General features: G+C 48.8%; 1 long non-coding RNA gene across 1 annotated transcript; it reads right to left on the bottom strand.

Moving 5' to 3' along the window:
- Window positions 1–1,609: 1,609 nt before the first annotated feature.
- Window positions 1,610–4,457, bottom strand: LOC142820465 (uncharacterized). Its single transcript, XR_012897701.1, has 3 exons — window positions 4,275–4,457; window positions 2,527–2,663; window positions 1,610–1,811 (listed from the first exon to the last, which is right to left on the bottom strand). It is a non-coding gene; the product is annotated as an uncharacterized LOC142820465 (long non-coding RNA).
- Window positions 4,458–6,929: the final 2,472 nt, after the last annotated feature.

The following is a 6,929-nucleotide window of genomic DNA, read 5'->3' as shown; positions in this document are numbered from 1 at the left end:
AACTTGCATTCATAATAATGGAAATTGGGGTTAGGACTGGTCTGTGCAGCAACCCAGAACTCTGGACCTGCAGCATCATTCCTTGTCCAGGCCTTTCATTGAGCCAGCTTTTATGTAAATCATGACAACGCTTCGTCATTGCTTTCCATAAGAGACAATCCCATTGTCGAATAGATCCTGCTGCTAGGCCTTGTCTGTATTTTACGTAACATTTCCCACCATCCTGCTCCAATCAGTGCAGCTCTGTTGGAGAGAGCACTTGTGCAGACAGGCCCCGGGCAGTTTGAACACCGGCTCTGAGCCTGCTTAGAGGATAGAACACTAATGCCAGTGCCTCGTTGAACGATGGCTCCCTCCCTTGTCAATGGAAGGTTGAGAAATGTTGAGACAAAAGTTCACTGCAGACCCAGCCTTTAAACCCAAAGGGGAGAGACTGTTCTGGTCACAGTTTGGACGTCCAGCCCTGCCACTCTTCTTCTGCTGCACAGCAACTAGAGTGAATCAGTGGCCACTTACTGAAAAGCTGCCAGTGCCACATACTAGGGGAACCCCTGTGCCAAGCTCAGGGCAGCGGTATCCTCCAGGGCAGGGGACGCAGTCTCTGGCCATCTTTGCTCCTTGCTCGGTGCGGTAAGTTCCCCTGAATAAGGATAGAAGAGAGGAGGCAGAGTCACCCATGGCAGTGAATTTGGTAGAGTGTGGGTGTTGCTCTTTCCTTGGCTATAATACAGGGGAGACCCCAGAGGAGGAAACCCAGACAAACTGAGCAAATGCACCTTATCCAGAGCCATGGGAAACGTCCCACCTGGGATGGAATTCACACAAACCTTGACCACCCAGAAACATGCAGATTGCTACGGAGCATGCACCCACTTAGGATGTGCACGCGCACAGGATGTTCTGAGGTCCCACTTTAGGCCCTGCTCAAACGAGTCAGGCATTGGTCTTAAGGTCTCTTTTGCACAACACAGAATTGACTTACACTGGGCAGAGAGTTGGCTTGGAGGTTCCCTCTGTGCAGTATGATCCCACAGGGCAGGCAGTGCAGTCTTCCACTTGGCCATTTCCCAGCCTGGTACTGTAGGTTCCCGCAGGACAGGGGAACTGGCTGCTTGTCCGTGTACCTTTCCCAAAGATGAGGAGGTGATGGAAATCCTAACACTAGCCCCTCTCACTACATGAGAGAGAATGGAAAGGCGCTTCCTTGCCTAGATCTAAGGAATACTTTGGTGAACAAGTTTACCAACATGAGTAATCACTGACATGGCGGATATTGCAGAAAGTTTGCCACCAGTTCTGGATTTGGAATCACATGCATTTGCACCAGAAGCTTGATTCTAAACTTTATGTTGATGCAAACAAGGGATGGAAAATACCACGTGACCTACATGTTCAGTCCAAACAGCTTGAGTTTCAAATATCAAATACTCAGAGAGCACCATTTGCTATCAACCCACAGGCTGAAATATGTTGGTACAAACCACGGGCTGAATGAACAAATGCATGAACACCATGATCTGTGTGCTCATAGTTACTAAACACAAAAATGAGCTAAATTCCTCCTCCTCTGCTTAGGTTCTACTTACCATCTGGGCAGTAATGCCCCGGGCTGCATCTCCCGGAAGGCACATGAGCTCCTGCCACACAAAACCAGCCTGCAGGACAGGGCAAACACTCCTCCTCTGATGCCAGGCTTGTCCTATTGCTCCAGGTACCAGGGGCACACTTGTATTGTGCTGGATATTTTGTGCCTGGGGGACAGTAGTGGCCAACTGGGCATGGGATAGGGGGCTTCTGCTTCCCCCCTGTTCCTGCAAATACAAGACTGGCCATAAGGAGAGGCAATGCAACATAGTGGACAAAGCACTGGACTGGGATTCAAGAGCCCTTGGTTTTGTTTCTAGCTCTGCCCCTGAGCTGCTGGGTGGCTCATACACAAGCCATTCCATCTTTATGTGCCTCAGTTGCCCCTCTGTAAAATGGGGATAATGTTACAGACCTCCTTTGTAAAGCGCTTTGCAATCTATGGATGAAAGGGGCTATCTAAGACCTAGGGATTATAATGATCAGAGAATCACTTTGCAGGCAACACTCTGAAGAATCTGATGTCCAACAAGAGTGGTCAAAGTGAAGAGGCAATCATGCCAGTCTAGACGCAGCCTAGTTTACAGTTGCTGGATCTGGGTCTCACAGCCATGCTGAGATGTCCATACTGCATGACACACATCTTCTGGCAGGTCTGTGGCTTGGGCTATGGTCACACTGCAGAATGACAGGCGTGGACCAAGTCACAGCAGGACATAGGCTCTGACCAGCCCTTTAGGAGTGTCCTAGGACCTGAGGTTTGATACTTATATTGATCGGAGTCAGACTGATTTGTGTGTGGACAGAAGTGGGGATTGGGTTCGAACATGCAGCATAGTGTGATGTGTAGACAGACCCACAAGGACTGGAAACCCTGCTGTCCAATGACCCACAGCACTGGGTTATTCCCATAGAGATGCAAGGGTCCAAGAAGTTACACACCTCTCGTGCAGATGAATCTGGCAGGACACGTTTCACACTGAGACTTATCAAACAGACCGAAATGGTTGCTGAATGTTCCTGGGGGGCAGGCATTGCTGGGAGCATGAGGGCTGGAGGACCCCGCTGGACACACATAACTATAAAAACACAAACAAGCCGGATAGGTGCACAGTTCACATATGGCAGAGCCCCTCCTGCCCCTCCCTACTGGGGCTGCTTGTCACGCGGATGGGGCTGTGGGTGAATTCTGCAGCTAAGCAGAAGTTGGGTCACTTGATCTTGCAGGTGAGTTAGGCTGCTTGATAAGGACTGGACAGCCTCTGCTGAAGTGGCAGGTCAGTTAAGGAACTGGTTTGGAGACAGGAAACTTGTCCAGGGAGTTGCAAGAAGGCCATAAAGATGGGAGTTGGTCAGGACACTTCTCTGGCATGTGGGAGAAGAGTTGGGCAGTATATGTGGATCTTTGGGGGGGGGGGGGGGGGTGAGAGAGAGAGAGAGAGAAGAGGGGCGGAAAAGATTATTTTTATTCTACTTGTACAGCACCTAGCACAATGGAGTCCTGTTCTAGAACTTAGGGTAATATGAATAAAATAATAATACAATTTACAATGTAAGGGCTTATCTCTCTCTCTCTCATCTAACAAGAAGGAGCTTTTTTATGCTCTCTCTCATCTAACAAGAAGGAGCTTTTTTATGCCCTTATATTTCCTTTACACCAAGGGTCTCACATTCGCAGTCCACAGGCCAGTCCCAGATGGAATAACTGTGCAATCTGACCAGAGACTCCTGGTGGGCATGCTGCTTTGGGGCTCGCCAGGCGGCCTGGTGTTGCGGGCCAGCACTGGTCATGCCGTCCTGCATGCCCTGCAGCTGCAGGAACCACAAGGGAAACAGAGCAAGTCCACCTGTCCAGTGCACACCACTTCCCTGTGGCTCCTACCACTGGGGGAGTGTGGGAGGGTGTAACCAAAGCTGCATGCTCAAGGTTCAGGAGGCCATGAGGGGAAAGAGGGTGGGACAAGGAGCGGGGCTGGGAGCTAGTAATGGACAGCCCCTCCCCGCCGACTGGGAGTCCCTGGCCAGATTGTCTAATTGCTTGAGCTGGGACGGGCCCACATGCTGGGAGTCTGAGACCCCTGCTTGACATCTTGACAAAGCCTCCATTTTGGCATTTCTCTTGTGCGGCCGGTACTCTGGAGTCCTTCACCTAATGCAGGTCTGAAGAACTGGTGTAAATATTTCCCTGGAATTTGTGTCCCTTCAAAAAGTTTGTCAACATTGAAATGTGTGAAACCCATTCGATTTCTACTAATTAAAAACAAATTAATGCAAAGACTAAAAATTAAAAGAAAACGTTTGTTCTGCTATTTTGTGAAATAGTTTGTTCTCCGTTTTCAATAAATAAGGTTCAATTTTTCAGTCATGTCTAGATGTTCAGAACTGGGATGCTACATATGACTATGCTCGCTGACACCCCATAATTTGGTATTATTATTATTTATGTGTATTATGGCAGACCTAGGATTCCTGGTCACAGAGCAAAACGCCATTGAGCCAGGTGCTGTAAAAATGCAGAAGAAAAGCTGTTCCCTTCTTTAAAGATCTTATGGTCTGTTTAAAACTCTGATTTTCTCTAAGGCTGCTGGTGGAAAGGTGACAGCTCAGACCCTAATGCATCAAACAAAAGAGACAGAACCAAAGATCACAACCACACAAAAAAAACAGTGCAAAGAAAATCTGATGCTTACCCAGCCATGCACTCAGAGTCTGGCTGAGCCAAGCCAGCCTGGGTGCAAACTCTCCCTGCAGGGCAGGCAGTGCAGTCTGTGGCATCATCCTGCCCCTGGAGAGGATTATATGTACCCGGTTGGCACGGGCGTGGGTAACTAACACCAGCAGGGCAGTAGTGTCCAGCAGGACATTTGAGACACTGTTTGATTCCTAAGGAGAGAGAGAATACTTAGGGTATGTCTGCACTAGCCCCCTAGTTCGAACTAGGGTGGCTAATGTAGGCATTCGAAGTTGCAAATGAAGGCTGGGATTTAAATATCCCAGGCTTTATTTGCATCTTCCCATCCGGGCGCTATTTTTAAATCGCCTTAGTCCGAACTAACTGCCCGCGGCTACACGCGGCAGTCAAACGTTAACTCGAACTAAGTCCTTAGTTCAAGTTAACAGTTACACCTCGTGGAATGAGGTGTAACAGTTAACTCAAACTAAGGACTTAGTTCGAGTTAACGTTTGACTGCCGCGTGTAGCCGCGGGCAGTTAGTTCAGACTAAGGGGATTTAAAAATGGCGCGCGGATGGGAAGATGCAAATAAAGCCTGGGATATTTAAATCCCGGGCTTCATTTGCAACTTCGAATGCCTACATTAGCCTCCCTAGTTCGAACTAGGGGGCTGGTGTAGATGTATCCTTAGGGCCTCTAGAGAGTGTGAAATTGTAAAAAAAGGGTTGCCATGTACACAACGTGGGTTCCCTTTCTTTTACCATGAGTCCTACTGCAAGGAAACATAATGGAGATATGCTCCTAAACAGGGTAATAAAATCACTGCAGCACCAGAGGATGGTGCTGTTGGACTAGCTGAATGTCTCCTTGGTCAAGTTGCTTTTGGAAGCAAAAAACCCATTTGAATTGTATTCTGATTTTATTCTGTGAGGAACTGATCCATTAAAAACAAATAAATACATCAGGCAACAACACACATTGATGCAAGTTAGCCAGGGTCCCCTTATTAATGTATTTAATACCCCAAATGTCTGGATTCTGCTCTTGAGATAGCCTGGGCTGTATACGGCTGAGCTGTTTCCATGTTAGTATTCTGAATATGGAGAGACGAATGAGTTTCATAGACTGGAGACATACTCAGCCCAAACACATAGATACCTGCTTGAATGACAAACATTGCAAACGTGACAGTCTTTGAAACCTTGTGTGTTAAACAAAGGACGCTCCCATTCTGACTTAAGGGGATGCTGCTGAGAAAAAAGAAAAATGCCTAATTAAGAAAAAAAATTATTTCCTTCCAATGTTACCGCTCCTGTCCCAGGTTTATAGCAGTTGAGGAGCGAGGGTGTTATGCGCCCGGGGCAAAGACAAAATTTGCTCCCCCAGCTGGGCCACCCCCTTGCCTGTCATGCCACCACATGGGGCTCCCTCCAGTACATGGGGCTGGTCCGCTTCCAGCCAGATTGATGCACCCTCTGGCCAATCGGTGGCTGCGGTTTCTCGGAGGGGTGGGCTACAGGCAAGAACCTGAATGCTGAGGCCCAATGGGCAGTGCCTCGGACTGACTGGTAGCAAAGGGGATTGTGGATGTTGTCATCGCAGACGGGGCCTGTGTGCCAGCTGCGTTCTGAGCATGCTCAACCTGAACCCCCGCCCTGTGCGCCGCTCTTGCTGGGCACTTCACGCTCAGTTTCAATTTCCTGCAGGTGCAGGAGCAGCTGGTGCCCACGGGGTCCTAGTACTCCTAGTGCTGTCCTTCCCTCAGCTGCTAAATTGGCACCCCTCTCTCTTGGCGCCCGGGGGCAACTCCTCCCCCCCGGCCCTCTCCCTTTCTACACCACTGGTTTGTAGAGTACATGTCTCTCAAGGATCCTAAAGTGCTTTACATACTTAAAATGAACTACATATTTAGGAGCTTCTCCTGATGTTTGGAACAAAGCAGTTGTTTAAACAGTACACAGCGGCTACGTCTAGACGGGCATGATTTTCCGCAAATGCTTTTAACGGAAAAGTGTTCCGTTAAAAGCATTTGTGGAAAAGAGCGTCTAGATTGGCACGGATGCTTTTCCGCAAAAGCACTTTTTGCGGAAAAGATTCCATGCCAATCTAGACGCGGTTTTGCGCAAGAAAGTCCTGATTGCCATTTTCGGCATTGGGGCTCTTTTGCGCAAAACACTTTTTAGCTGTCTACACTGGCCCTCTTGCGCAAAAACATTTCTGGAAAAGGGTTTTGCCTGAATGGGAACGTCAAAGCATTTGCACAAGAAGCACTGATTTCGGGCAGTAGGACGTCAGTGCTTTTGCGCAAAATCAAGCGGCCAGTGTAGACAACTGGCAAGTTTTTGCACAAAAGCGGCTGCTTTTACGGAAAAACTTGCCAGTCTAGATGCAGCCAGTAAGTATGCCAATTTAGGAAAGGAAGGGGATAATACCTTATCCACAGAAATGGCAGAGGGAATTTTAGGCAGGAAAAGGAAATCACTTGAACTGGGATTTGTCTAGTATACGGGTTGGACCTCCCTGGTTTGGCTCCCTCAGGACCTGACCTGTCCCAGATCAGGGAGTTTTCCAGACCAGGGAAGGTCAGGGCTGAGGAGTAGGGGTGCCAACCTCACAGGTAGAGGGAGAAGCCCAGTGATCTGCCACTGCTGCCCTGTCCCCCTGCCTGAGGC

This window comes from Pelodiscus sinensis, chromosome 26, assembly GCF_049634645.1.
Source record: "Pelodiscus sinensis isolate JC-2024 chromosome 26, ASM4963464v1, whole genome shotgun sequence".
NCBI classification, from domain to species: Eukaryota; Metazoa; Chordata; order Testudines; family Trionychidae; genus Pelodiscus; species Pelodiscus sinensis.
The sequence above is the reverse complement of the archived record's forward strand: the minus strand, read 5'-3'. Positions and strand labels throughout refer to the sequence as shown.